Genomic DNA, 14,520 nt, shown 5'->3' with positions numbered 1-14,520 from the left:
AGTGAGGAGAGGGCGTCAGTGCGGGATGCATGAGTGGTGGCATTCAGCGCATTGGTCGGACAGTGGCAAAGGATGTAGATCTGATGCGCAAGTGGGACGAGAGAGGTGCAAAAGGTGATGTCCTTACCATTGCTGCCCAGAACAGGGTCGGCATCTCCACATGCAACGGGCCCAATCACCCGGCCACCCATGAGGCGCTCCACGCGATGTTGCAGGTCGGTGAGTGGCTGGATATGGGGTCGGCCTCCCCCGGTCGCAGTCCGGCTCTTGCGATTATTCGCCAGCTTGGCCTGCAAGAGAAAGGTCGGCCTCTAAGTACAGTGTGTCGCCGTGATCTTGTGTGCACTGCCTCCCATGGTGGAATAGCCTGGCCAGTGTGTCGCCATGATCTGGTGTGCACTGCCTCCCATGGTGGAATAGCCTGGCCAGTGTGTCACCATGATCTGGTGTGCACTGCCTCCCATGGTGGAATAGCTTGGCCAGTGTGTTAAGTGCAGAATGTGCAATTGATGCTCATGCCTGTCCCATAGCTGCTGGATGAAGGCTGGCCATTAGAGCTTTCAGGTCCCTTTGCCCATAATGTGAGGTGCACATGCAAGGATGAGGAGGTCATTGGAAAGGGTACTCACCCTGACAATGCGTGTGAGGTCATTTAACTTTTTGCGGCATTGGGCACCGGTCCTGGGGACGTCGCTGTTGGCTGACAGCTTGCTGGCGACATGCCTCCAGGCTCTCCTGTAGACGCGGACCGTCGCCTTCTTGCCATTGTCCGGGTACAAAACATGGCGCCTCTTCTCCACAGCAGCAAGCAGCACACTCAGATCACGCTCTGAGAAGCGCTGCGCACGTTCACGGGCCTTCTCCATGTCTTCAGGCGCTATTTGGGTCCAGCAGCAGTGTTCAGGCCTAGCTGGAGGGCTCCACTATCCAGGGCGTGGCAGCAGACACAGTCGACCCTTCCCCCTTAAGAGCTGGCCGGCGCCAGGGTGTTTGCTGTCAATCACGAGATGGCCGCACCTGCGCTGTGCCCGGCCTCGGCGCTATCGATCACCACCTCCGGCTTAGCGCCCAAAGTGAGGCGTCCAGCAGCAGTTTTAGCGCTCGCCCGAACTCGTAGGGCTAAGCTAATGAATATCGGAGAAGTGGCATCGATTTGGCGGTGGCCGCAAACTTTAGCGGACGCCCCACTTTAGCGCCCCAAAAGTGGCGTCAATGAATTTCTAGGCCATAGAGCTTTCTACTGTCAAAATATAATCATAGAATGCTATAGCACAAAAGGAGGCCATTTGGGCCTCTCGCTCCTGTGCCAGCTCTCTGAAACAGCTATCAACTTAGTCCTATTCCCTCCCCACACTCTTTAAAATGTTTCTTTTTCAAATATTTATCAACTTCCTTTTTAAAAGTATTATGAATTCTGCTATCAACACTGTTTCTGGTAGAGATTCCGTACTTAAATAACTATCCACATAAAATAAATCCTAACCTCGCCCTTTGTTCCTTAACCCCTCTGACCTTGCAAACTACCACCTCATCTCTAACCTTCCTTTGCTCGCCAAAGTCCTTGAACATGTTGTCACCTCCCAAATCCATGCCTATCTTTCCCACAACTCCATGTTTGAGTCTCTCTCACCAGGTTTCCATCACTACCACAGTACCGAAATGGCCCTAACCAAAGTCACAAATGGCATCCTCTGTGATTGTAACCATGATGCATTATCCTTCCTCATTCTCCTCGACCTCTCTCCAGCCTTTAGCATGATCGACCACACAATCCTCCTCCAATACCTCTCCACCATTGTCCAGCACAGTGGGGCTGGTCTCGCTTGGTTCCACTCTTAATTATCTAGTCATAGCCAGCGCATTTCCAGCAATGGCATCTCTTCCTGTCCCCACACCGTTACCTCCGGAGTCACCCAAGGATCCATCCTCGGCCCTCTCTGATTCTTGCCCCATGCTGACATCATCTGCAGACACGGGGGACAGTTTTCACGTGTACGCTGACAACACCCAGCTCACCCTCTCCACCACCTTGCTCAACTCTTCCACTGCCGCTGTGTTGTCCGACTGCGAGTCGAAAATACAGTCCTGGAGAATCTGTAATTTCCTCCACTTAAACATTGGGAAGACCAAAGTCATTGCCTTTTGCCCCCTGCCACTAACTCCGTATGCTTACTACCAATTCCATCCCTTTCCCCAGCCATTGTCTCAGGCTGAATGGGACTGGTTGCAACCTCAGGCTGAGCTTCCAACCCCATATCCTCTCACTCACAAAGGTCGCATACTTTGGGTCCAGCCACCACCATCTTAGGTAAGGTTCTGAGAAGGGCAGCCTGAACGCCCACCTATTTCAGATGGGAGGCCATTTTTGATCAGGGACTTATGACATAAATGAGACCATATTTGCAAATGGGAACAGTGTGCACCACTGACACTCCGTCCATTTTGTTGAATAGCCTAACCACTGGTCTTTAAAGGGGCTTCTGGAGGCTGCTCAAAAAGCAGCATAAAAAATGCTTAACTTTTAAAAAAAATTACAGGCTGTGTTGCCCCAACCCCCCACCCCTCCTTTTCCCGGGATCGCTTCCCTCTCCCCAGGCTCCAGCTGTTGGCTGGCTCTGCATAGCAGCCGGCCTGACTACCCATCCTCCCCAACTAGTGAGTGGCTGCAGAGCACTGGTTTGGCAAGGGCAGCTTGCCAGTTGCATGTAAATGATGCCCAGGCCTCAAGACATCTTGGGTCTCACCGCAGTTACAATGGGTGGGCAGTGTGGACGCTCCACTGACCTTACGCCCATTCAGGGTGGAAGTCAAAGATCACCCCCAATGTCTCTAGAAATTTGGTTTAGTCCCATTTTGCTCTTTAGTATCACTAATAGTCTGATACCTATTCCCATATACGGCACAGAAGGATCAGGTAAAATTGTTTTATTTTCCCTTACTGTGAGTTTGAACTCGGGGACTCCTTGTAAAAGTTATACATGGAATAACTATAACTCACCGTCTACACACTATACCTGTTCTGGACCGATGGACATTATGTGACATTCTGGACATTTTTACATGCAATAGCACCCTCTGGTGGCAGTTATTGTGTTAACAGTTTGTATGCTGTGTGAGGTCATTTGACCTTTGTTCCTTTCTTCCCGTGAGAGGTCATTTGACCTTCCTACCTTTCTTCCTGTTGACCCCAGGAAGCAGTTTTGCCAGGAAGAACCTGACTTGAGTAATGGAGAATTTGCCATGAGAGGTTCCATTTACAATCCAGTGTAATCTGATTTCATATGTTAGGCCAAGCGCAATATCTGTGAGTATCTTTGGTTCTTAGCATAATAGCAATGTTGTCAGAGTAATATTTTGATAATACTATGTTTATAAAAGGTTAATATTTAATAGTTACAGAAGTTAGTTCAAATGTTAGTTAGTTATACAATTAGTCTATTCTACTGTTGTAAATATGTTTATATCTTATGTAATATCAAATGTATAGTACTCAGTTTATGTACAAAACATACTTTGTCTTTGTTTACAGTTTCACAAATTTGTTCAAGTAAAGCTTCAAAACAGCAAACGGCTTCAGAAGAATTATTTTGAATAGAGTGTTTAACTTGCTGGATAACTAGATAGGAACACGTCTAGCACGGCCAGTACAATACCCTTTGTACTGATCTTATTCTTTTGTCGAATGACAAACTGAAACATGGGGAGGTGATTTTAACCTTACTCGCTCAGCAGAAACCTGGCGGGTGGGCAGTTAAAATCACTCTGGCTCTTACCTGTCCAAAAGACGCCACGATCACAACATCTGCAATTTTAATCTGCTCTCCTGAACAGACAGCAAGGACACCCGCCCGGAGCCAACAGGGTCCTTCTTTACATATGTATGTTGTGGCCCAATGACATCATTGAGACCCGACTGTAATTTTAACTCAGGCCTGAGTGGGGAATCCACCTACAGGAAACTTTGTGCTCTCCGGCACCGACGGGACCGAGCTGTTGCCGTTCCCTCAAAACTGCCGGACACTCCAGCGTTAATGTTGAAAGGTACGGAAGCTTCTGAGCTCTGTATCTGTCAACAAACCCTGTTGCTTAGCAACAGCTTCTAAACAGTCCAAGCATCTCTGTAGCATCTCTGTAGCTTAGCAACAGCTTCAGCAGACCTTGCAGAGCTTGACTGTTGAGGAAAAAAGCAATGAGAAAAAAAAACTAACGAAAACGGCACCTGATTTTTGCCGGTGGCTCGAGCATTCTGGACAGTTAGCCTCCGGATAACACAAAGTTTCCTGTATTTAGTTTTCTTTGGTACTTAATAACAAATACTTTAGTGTTCAAGAAAGAGGAATGAGATAAGCCAAGAAAATATAGGCCAGAATGATACCGGGCTAAAAGGGTTAAATTACGAGGACAGGTTGCATAGACTTGTACTCCCTTGAATATAGAAGAGTAAGGAGTGCTCTAATTGAGATGTTTAAGATGATCAAAGGAGTTGATAGGGTAGATCGATAGAAACTACTTCCTCTGGTGGGGGAGTCCAGAACAACTAGACATAGCCTCAAAATTAGAGCTCGGCCATTCAGGGTGATGTCAGAAAGCACGTCTTCACACAAAGGGCAGTGGAAATCTGGAACTCACTCCCCCCCAAAAGCTGTAGAGGCTAGGGGTCAATTGAACATTTCAAAACTGAGATAGATTTTTGTTAGGCAAGAGTACTAAGGGTTACGGAACCAAGGCAGGTAAGCTGGAGTTAAGATGCAGATCAGCCGTGATCTAATTGAATGGCGGAACAGGCTCGAGGGGCTGAATGGCCTGCTCCTTTTCCTATGTTCCTATTTCATCTAATCTCAGTTGTGGTAACATTTCTAGAGTCCATATGCAGGATGAAATTAATGAACACTCAAAGACCAGTTCAGCTGTTGTATGCACCAGGAGAGCCGGTGCACAACTGATGCTGAGGGAGCACTGAATTAGAGGAGCAAGCCCTGTGCCAAATTCTTTTGGGTCTGCAATTCATCACTCTTCTATTTTAGTGAGCTTAAAGGTCTGTGCCCAATTTCATGCACAAGCCTCATTAATGCCCCAGATTTGTTGTAAAAATATCTAAATGAACATGTAGCACATTTCAATGGCATTTTGCTGGGTTTGCTCTCGTTTCTTTCTTTACCCATTTGGAATGGGAGCAACGAAAGCTCCATCGACATTGGAGCTCTTAAATATATATTTTTTTTATTCATTCAAGGGATGTGGGCTTCGCTGGCAAGGCCAGCATTTAGTGCCCATCCCTAATTGCCCTTGAGAAGATGGTGGTGAGCCGCCTTCTTGAACCGCTGCAGTCCGTGTGGTGTTTCTAATTATACTTTTTCGTAGAGGTTTTGATACAACTGGCTTGCTTGGCCATTTCAGAGGGCAGTTAAGAGTCAACCACATTGTTGTGGGTCTGGAGTCAGATATAGACCAGACCAGGTAAGGACGGCAGGTTTCCTTCCCTATAGGACATTAGTGAACCAGATGGGTTTTTACGACAATCCTGTAGTTTCATGGTCACCATTACTGATACTAGCTTTTTATTCCAGATCTCATGTCTCCGGTTCATTAGTCCAGGCCTCTGGGTTACTAGTCCAGTGTAGGAATCGATCTATCCCTAACTGAAGCACTGAAGTCGAGTCAGTTCAATAATTCAACTGAATTTAATCAAACAAGTGAACAAAATAAAAACATGCAGGAGCAACAGCAAACAGGTCTTTTCAACAGCTCGTTACACGAGGTCTGGGCTTAGAACCTCCCACTCTCTGACGTCATGACGTCATCATGTTTCCCGCCGTTCGGGGCATCACATGACCAACGTGATGACGTCATCACGTTGTTTCAGGGCTTTTGCAGAAAGCTTATTTACACTCAGCCAACAAACACAGATACTGTAGCATTGGGTTAAAGACAGTTATGCATTTGTACAGAAGATCATTGGTGGTTTTGCCACATGCGCCCCCCCAGAAGTGTCTTTAATCGCAAAGGTCAATCGCAGAGGAGGTCGGACAATCCTGTCGGAGCGACTCCGATATTCCCGGAGAGGAATGGATGGTGCAGGAGATGAGCTGGGTTGCGGGGCCAACGGGCCAGGCGCAGCGCTCGCGGGCGGTCGGCCACGACGTGGCGGCTGCGCTGCCTCGACTGGCTGCTCGAGATCTGGATGTGCAGCCTTGAGGCGGTCCACGGAAATGTGGTCGGGTTTACCTCCGACGTCCACTAGAAAACTCTTGGCGCCCGCCTGCAGTACTCGGAAAGGGCCTGCGTATGGAGGCATGAGAGGACTACGGTGGGCATCCTGTCGGACGAAAACAAATTTAGCCCTCATAAGCTCCAGCGGAACATGTGACGCGGGCAGTCCATGCTGTGAAGTCGGAATGGGCCAGAAAGAGTGCACTGCGGCCCGGTGAGCCTCCAGTTGTTCAGCTGCTGACCACGGACGCGTCGGTGATGGAAGAAAGTCGCCGGGCCCCCTGAGCGGCTGGCCATAAACTAGTTCAGCGGCCGACGCCTGCAGGTCCTCTTTAGGCACTGTGCGCAACCCGAGCATCACCCATGGCAGCTTATCCACCCATGCGGTCCCTTGGAGGGTGGCCCGCAGCGACGCCTTCAAAGAGCGGTGAAAGCGTTCGCATAACCCGTTGGCCTGCGGATGGTAAGCCATGGTCCGATGGAGCTTGGTGCCCAAACCTGAAGCCACAGCGTTCCACAAAGCAGACAAAAACTGCGGCCTGCGGTCCGACGAAATGTCCGATGGAACGCCGAAACAAGCAACCCAGGATGAAAGAAAAGCTCGGGCGACATCCGCGGAGGTGGTGGACGTTAAAGGAATGGCCTCCGGCCACCTGGTGGTACGGTCGACGATTGTCAAAAGATGCGTAAACCCTTGTGATGGCGGTAGTGGACCCACGAGGTTGATGTGAACGTGATCGACTCGCCGCTCCGGTACCTCGAAAATGGCGACAGGAGCTTTGACGTGGTGCTGTACCTTCGCCCTCTGGCACACAACGCAGGTCTTGGCCCAGTCACGCACATCTTTTCTCATTCCCCTCCAGACGAATTTGGACGTTAACAATTTCTGTGAAGCCCGCACGCCCGGGTGTGCAAGTCCGTGAACTACATCGAATACTTTCCTGCGCCAGGACAACGGAACGATCGGGTGTGGGTCTCCCAGGGAGACGTCGCAGAGCAAGGAGGTGCCAGCCAAATGGAAAGGCACATCTGCTGGCCGCAGGCAGGACGAATCAGAGCGGAAAGCTTGCGTTTCCGGGTCAGTCGCTTGGTCAGCTGCCATGAGCGAATAATCGAGCCCCAGTTGGACGGCCTGGACGGTCGTACGTGAGAGGCAGTCGGCAACCACGTTGTCCTTGCCAGCCACGTGCCGGATGTCGGTGGTAAACTCAGAAATGAAGGTGAGTTGTCGTTGCTGCCGGGCTGACCATGGCTCAGTCGTCTTGGCCATGGCAAACGTCAGGGGCTTGTGATCGACAAACGCTGTGAATTGGCATCCTTCCAATAAAAAACGAAAGTGGCGGATGGCCAGGAACAACGCCAACAGCTCCCGGTTGAATGTGCTGCAGCTACGTTCGTTACTACGCAGCTGGCGACTAAAAAACGCCAGCGGTTGCCATGTCCCATCGACCCATTGCTCTTGCACGGCACCGACGGCGTAGTCCGTCGTATCCGTCGTGAGCGCGATGGTGGCGCCAGGCAGCTGGTGCGCCAACATGGTCGCGTTGGCGAGGGCCTCCTTCATGTCCCCAAAAGCGCAGTCCATCTCCGGCGTCCAAGACACAGGTTCTTTCCCCGGCTTCCCTCGGAGTGCCTCGTAGAGCGGCCGCATGAGCCGTGCGGCCCGGGGGACAAATCGATGGTAAAAATTTACCATGCCGAGGAATTCTTGGAGCGCTTTCACAGAATCACAGAAACCCCACAGTGCCAATAGAGGCCATTTCGGCCCATCGAGCCTGCACCGACACATATCCCACCCGATCCCCGTAACCCCTACACCAACACATATCCCACCCTATCCCCGTAACCCCACGTATTTAATCCCCCTAACACTAAGGGTCAATTTTTTATCATAACCAATCAACCTAACCCGCACATCTTTGGACTGTGGGAGGAAACCGGAGCACCTGGAGAAAACCCACGCAAACACGGGGAGAATGCGCAAACTCCACACAGACAGTTGCCCGAGGCCGGATTCGAACCCGGGTCCCTGGCGCTGTGAGGCAACAGTGCTAACCACTATGCCACCGTGCTTTGACGGATTGTGGCCGTGGAAACGCAGTGATGGCTGCCACTTTCACCCGGAGTGGCAGTGCCCCTTCTGCCGTGATGCGGTGGCCCAGAAAATCGATCTGCCTCAGTCTGAATTGACACTTGTGTGGATTAATTATAAGGCCATGCTCCTGGAGGCGACGGAAAAGGATGCGCAGGTGTCGTAGATGCTCCTCCTTTGAAGCGCTGGCGACGAGGATGTCATCAAGGTACACGAAAAGGAATGTGAGGTCCCGTAGCACCGAATCCATGAGGCGTTGGAACGCCTGCGCCGCATTTTTGAGACCGAAAGGCATTCGTAAGAATTCAAAAAGTCCAAACGGGGTAATGACCGCCGTCTTCTGGACATCCTGGGGGTGGACGGGCACCTGGGGGAACCCCCGGATGAGGTCGATCTTGGAAAAAAACGAATTGCCTGCTAAATGAGCGGAAAAATCCTGGATGTACGGTATCGGGTACCGGTCCAGAGTCGTGACCTCATTGAGGCGCCAATAATCACCGCAGGGCCGCCACCCACTGCCTGGCTTTGGCACGATATGCAGTGGAGACGACCAGGGACTATCGGACCGGCGAACGACGCCCAACCGCTCCATGGTAGCGAATTCCGCCTTCGCGGCCTCGAGTTTACTGGCCTCCAAACGTCAAGCGCGGGCATAAACTGGGGGTCCGGTCATCGTGATGTGGTGCTCAACACCATGTTTGGCGGTCGTCGCCGAGAAGGTGGGTCGAGTGAGCTCCGGAAATTCCTTGAGCAGGTGGGTGAAGTCGTCAGGCGTCGACTCAGCGCAGGCGAGCGCGGGGGCCATGCCTGAGCCCCGAAAACAGGGGATGGGGGCCCATGAGGCGGCGTGAATCAGGCGGCGATTACGTACGTTGACCAGTAGGTTATTAGCACAGAAAAAGTCAGCGCTGAGGATTGCTAGTGGTATTTTGGCGGTTATAAACTCCCAGTGGAAGAGTTGCCCGCCGAGACACAACCTGATTCGCCGCATCCCAAACGTACAGATAGCGCTGCCATTGGCGGCCTGTAGCGGAGTACCACGCCTCCCGGACCCGACGTCGAGGGGCGAAGCGGGGAGGATGCTGCACTGGGCGCCCGTGTCGCACAAGAACCGCCGGCCCAAAATGGAGTCGGTGATATACAACAATTTCCCGGAATCACCAACCGTCATTGTGGATGCGAACCTGACCTCGGTGTCATTCTTCCGTTCTCGCGCACGGTTTTGCTGCTTTCTCGGTGCCGGTGGCACGCAACTACATGGGGGTCGGCAGTATCTGGCTTTCGGTCCGAACTGGGCATGGTAGTAACAGAGGCCGGTCTGTGGAGGCACCGAGGCGGGGTTCCTTGAGGCAGGATGCTTCGAAGTGGCACAGTACTGTTGCATCACCGCGTGAATGGTGTCGGCTTCGGCCGCGAGCGCTACGCCGTCCGTAGCCTCCGACCTGGCGAGGGCTGCTTGTACCTGCTCAGGGAGCTGGCTCAGGAACAGTTCCCGAAACAGAAAACACTGTGGCTCAGACCCGAGGAGTGTGAGCATTTGGCTCATCAACTCGGAAGGCTTCGAGTCGCCTAACCCGGGGAGTGTGAGCAAACATCGTGCGCGCTCCGCTTTCGTGAGACCGAATATTTGCATAAGGCGCGCCTTAAGCATTTCATACTTGTCATCCACGGTTGGGTTCTCCAGCAGGCTGATGATTCGGGAAGCCGTTGGGCTGTCCAGTGCGGAGACCACGTAAAGGTAATGGGTCTGACCCAGCACGATGTTCCGAAGTTGGAACTGAGCCTCCGCTTGCACGAACCAGGAGGCTGCCTGTCATTCCCAAAATTGAGGGAGCTTCAAACTCGCTGCATTCACATCCATCTTGTTCTCGAACTTTCCTCCGCGAAAATCGTCCGCGAAGCTTCGGGGTCACCAATGTAGGAATCGATCTATCCCTAACTGAAGCACTGAAGTCGAGTCAGTTCAATAATTCAACTGAATTTAATCAAACAAGTGAACAAAACAAAAACATGCAGGAGCAACAGCAAACAGGTCTTTTCAGCAGCTCGTTACACGAGGTCTGGGCTTAGAACCTCCCACTCTCTGACGTCATCACGTCATCACGTTTCCCGCCGTTCGGGGCATCACGTGACCAACGTGATGACGTCATCACGTTGTTTCAGGGCTTTTGCAGAAAGCTTATTTACACTCAGCCAACAAACACAGATGCTGTAGCATTGGGTTAAAGACAGTTATGCATTTGTACAGAAGATCATTGGTGGTTTTGCCACACCAGTATTGTAACCAGTATGCTACCGTACCCCTACCCCCCACCCCCCATTGTTCCATTTATTTTAATTTTTGATGAATATTAATTTTTCATGAAAGCAGTCATTTTATACTCCTTAAGTTTGTTTTTAAAGTACCTCAAATATATTATTTCTTGGTTGAGATGGTATGAAAGAAGGCATTCCAGTGACATCAGCAGGCTCTAGACTGGTTTTCAGACCTGGCCAATAATCCAGGACAATTGCCTTCGCTTGCTACATGTAAGCAGGGCAGAGCTTTATCATCTGTAGCAGACACTTGCAGTCAACTTGCAACATAGGATTGATTAGCAATACCAATATTTGGCAAGATCACCACTTCTCTCAATTGTTAAGCCTATTGTTTTCTGCTAGAACTCCAATATCAGATACTCTGTTGCCCACATATGATCAACAAGATGACTGATACATTGGTCAGCATAGCCAGCACATAGCATGGTATGGCTACCCAATTTCACCACTCTGGTACATTTCCCAAAGTACTGGTGGTTGCCATGTGCTCAACCTAAACCCGTTGGAAGCTGTGAATTTGGCAAGGCTTCCATTTGTATGTTGCATCTTGACTGTGTACCCTCCTATGGTAAGGGTAGGCAGGATATGCATTGAAGGAGCTGTAAGGTTATATATTCCAACAAGAGGGAAGGGTAAGGGAACCAAAGCAAGGGCTCCTTGGATGACGAGGGAGATAGAGAAGATGATGAAACAAAAAAAGAGGGTGTATGATGAATGTCAGGTGAATTCTTCAAAGGAAAACCAGACCAAATACAATAAGTTGAGAGCGGGAGTGAAGATGAAAATAAGATTGGCAAAGAGAGAATATGAGAGTAGAATGGCAGAAAAGGAAACCCAAAAATCTTCTACCAGCATGTAAACAGTAAGCAGGTAGTAAGAGGCGGGGTGGGGCCTATTAGAGACAAAGAAGGTGATATATGCTTAGAGGCACAGGGCAAGGCTAGAATACTCAATGAGTACTTTGTATCAGTGTTTACTAAGGAGGTGGATGCTGACAAAATATTGGTAGAAGTGGAAAAGGTAGAAGCAATGGAAGGGGTGAAAATTGATAGACAGGATGTACTAAAAAGGCTGTGTGTGCTTAGAGGGGATAAGTCGCCTGGTCCAGATGGCTTGCTCCCAGGTTGCTAAGAGAATTGGGGGAGGAGATAGCGGAAGGGCTTGCCATAATTTTCCAATCTTCCCTAGGTGCGGGGGAGGTGCCTGAGGATTGGAGAGTGGCAAATGTGACACCATTGTTCAAGAAAAGGTGTAAGGACAATCCTAGTAACTACAGGCCGGTCAGTTTAACATCAGTGGTGGGTAAAGTTTTAGAAACAATAATCAAGGAAAAAATTAGCGGGCACTTGGAGAGGTTTAAGCTAATTAAGGAGAGCCAACACGGATTTGTAAAAGGCAGATCGTGTTTGACTAATCTAATTGAATTTTTTGATGAAGTAACAGGAAGGATTGATGAAGGGAATGCAATGGATGTTGTCTACATGGATTTTCGGAGGGCGTTTGACAAAGTACCAAATAGAAGGCTGGTTAACAAAATTGAGGCTCATGGAATAAGTGGGTCAGTGGCAGCTTGGATAAGGAATTGGCTTAAGGACAGAAAACAGTGAGTTGTGGTAAATGACTGTTTTTCAGACTGGAGGATGGTAGACAGTGGTGTCCCCCAAGGGTCAGTGCTGGGGCCACTGCTTTTTCTGATATATATAAATGACCTGGATATTGGAATACAGAGTAGAATTTCTAAATTTGCTGATGACACCAAACTTGGGGGTGTGGCAAACAGTGAGGATGATACCAATTGACTGCAACAGGACATAGAAAGGCTAGGAGAATGGGCAGACAAGTGGCAGATGGAATTTAATACAGAGAAGTGTGAGGTGATGCATTTTGGCAGAAGGAACAGGGAGAGGCAATATACACTTAATGGCACAGTTTTAAAAAGTGTGCAGGGACAGAGGGACCTGGGAGTTAATGTGCATAGGTCCCTGAAGGTGGTGGGACGTATTGAGAGAGTGGTTAGCAAAGCATATGGGGTCTTGGGCTTCATAAATAGAGGTATTGAGTACAAAAGTAGAGAAGTTATGCTGAACCTTTATAAAGCGCTGGTTAGACCACAACTGGAGTATTACGTCCAGTTCTGGTCACCACACTTTAGGAAGGATGTGAAGGCACTTGAGAGGGTGCAGAGGAGATTTACCAGAATGGTTCCGGGGATGGGGGATCTTAGCTACAAGGACAGCTTGGAGAAGCTGGATTTGTTTTCATTAGAGCAAAGGAGGTTGAGGGGTGATTTGATAGAGGTGTACAAGATTATGACAAGTTTGGATAGGCTAGATGGGGGGAGGCTGTTCCCACTAGTTGATGGTACAAGGACTAGGGGACACAGATTTAAGGTTTTGGGCAACAGATATAGGAGGGATGTGAGGGGAAAGAAATTATGCAGCAAGTGGTGAGGACCTGAAACTTGCTGCCGACGGAGGTGGTGGAAGTGGAGACACTCAATGTTTCCAAGGGGAGACTGGATAGGCACATGATGGAAATAAACTTGCAGGGCTAGGGGGATAGAGCGGGGGAATAAGACTGACTGGATTGCTCTACAGAGAGCTGGCACAGACTTGATGGGCCGAATGGCCTCCTTCTGTGCCATTATGACTCTATGGTCTCGATTTTCATTGGGCCGTGAGGCGGGCTTTTAGGCATGTGGGGGGGTTCAAATCGCAAAACCTGGGGGTCGCGACCCCCCCGCCTGGTTCCTGCCTCCACACCATTTTAACCTAGGTGTGTCTGATTGACCAGAATCAGTCTCGCTTGCAGCAGGCGGGACTGGTCTTTAGGGCCCTTAAGCAGCACTGATTGGCCTTTATAATCCCATTTGAACAGGCCCTTGCCTGATTAACCCTTTTCCCACGTAAAACACGCCTGGTGGGGATCACGCCTGTGAAACCTGGTGTGAACACTATTGGCTTGCTGACTATCAGCTACAGGTCCAACATTAAAGAGGATATTTGATCAGTCATCATTTGCAGGTGGCAGGACTTTGTTGCCTCAGGTCTGGGGGAACTTTTAGAAGGCCTAACCACAGCTGTGGAAGTTTGGAGCCTGACACCCATCTCCAGTGTGACCTCCTGCGAGACCCCTCTCGCCACCCTCACTCAGCGCTTCCTCAACTGAGGCACCTACCAGAAACATGGGAGGCCTTTTTTTCCTTCCCCTCTTTGAATTAGAGGACCTCCAGCCCCATTCGCGAAATGACACATGCCACAACTGCAGAAGTTGCCATCAGAATTTTTATGAAAAACACACAACTGATGGCATTTCACCCAAGTGACTACCCTTGTGACTATTTGTGGTTTATTTTCCTCTTACACGTGCTCCTACGTAGTGGTTCCCCTGTGGCTTCAGCAGATGTGGAGGCCCCTTGCTCACTTTCCTGCTGCTTCTGTCTCGACACCTTTGGCGGGCATCCTCTAGGATGGCGAGCCTGTGAGGGCTCACCAGCAGTCTGCTGCTCCTGCGGCTGTGCAGGGGTTGAGATCTCTATCTCCGTTGGGTGTGTACTCCGGCGGGGCTCTGACCGAGGGCTCTGCAGTGGCATGGAAGTGTGAGCGCTTGGAGAGGAGCTCCCACTTCCTTGAGGTCTGCCACCAGCCTCCCTCTCATGAGTCAGGTCCCCCTCAGTGCCTGCAAGTGGCTTGAGAGCAGCTTGCTGCACATCAGGGGGGACATGGGGACCCGTATCTGCAATGGCAGTCCTACTCAGAAAGACTTCCATGAAGGTCTGGTTTCTCTGTTCAATAGATGTCCATCGCTCCTCAAGAGATGTCATTCTATTCTGAACATGCACCATGTTTTCCATACCCTGGTGACTAACCTCCTCTATGGCCATAGCCCTCCTCTCCTCT

Source organism: Somniosus microcephalus, chromosome 3 (assembly GCF_052327205.1).
Source record: "Somniosus microcephalus isolate GS21.2 chromosome 3, FLI_Smic_1.0, whole genome shotgun sequence".
Lineage (NCBI taxonomy): Eukaryota > Metazoa > Chordata > Chondrichthyes > Squaliformes > Somniosidae > Somniosus > Somniosus microcephalus.
Note: the sequence above shows the minus strand (reverse complement) of the source record.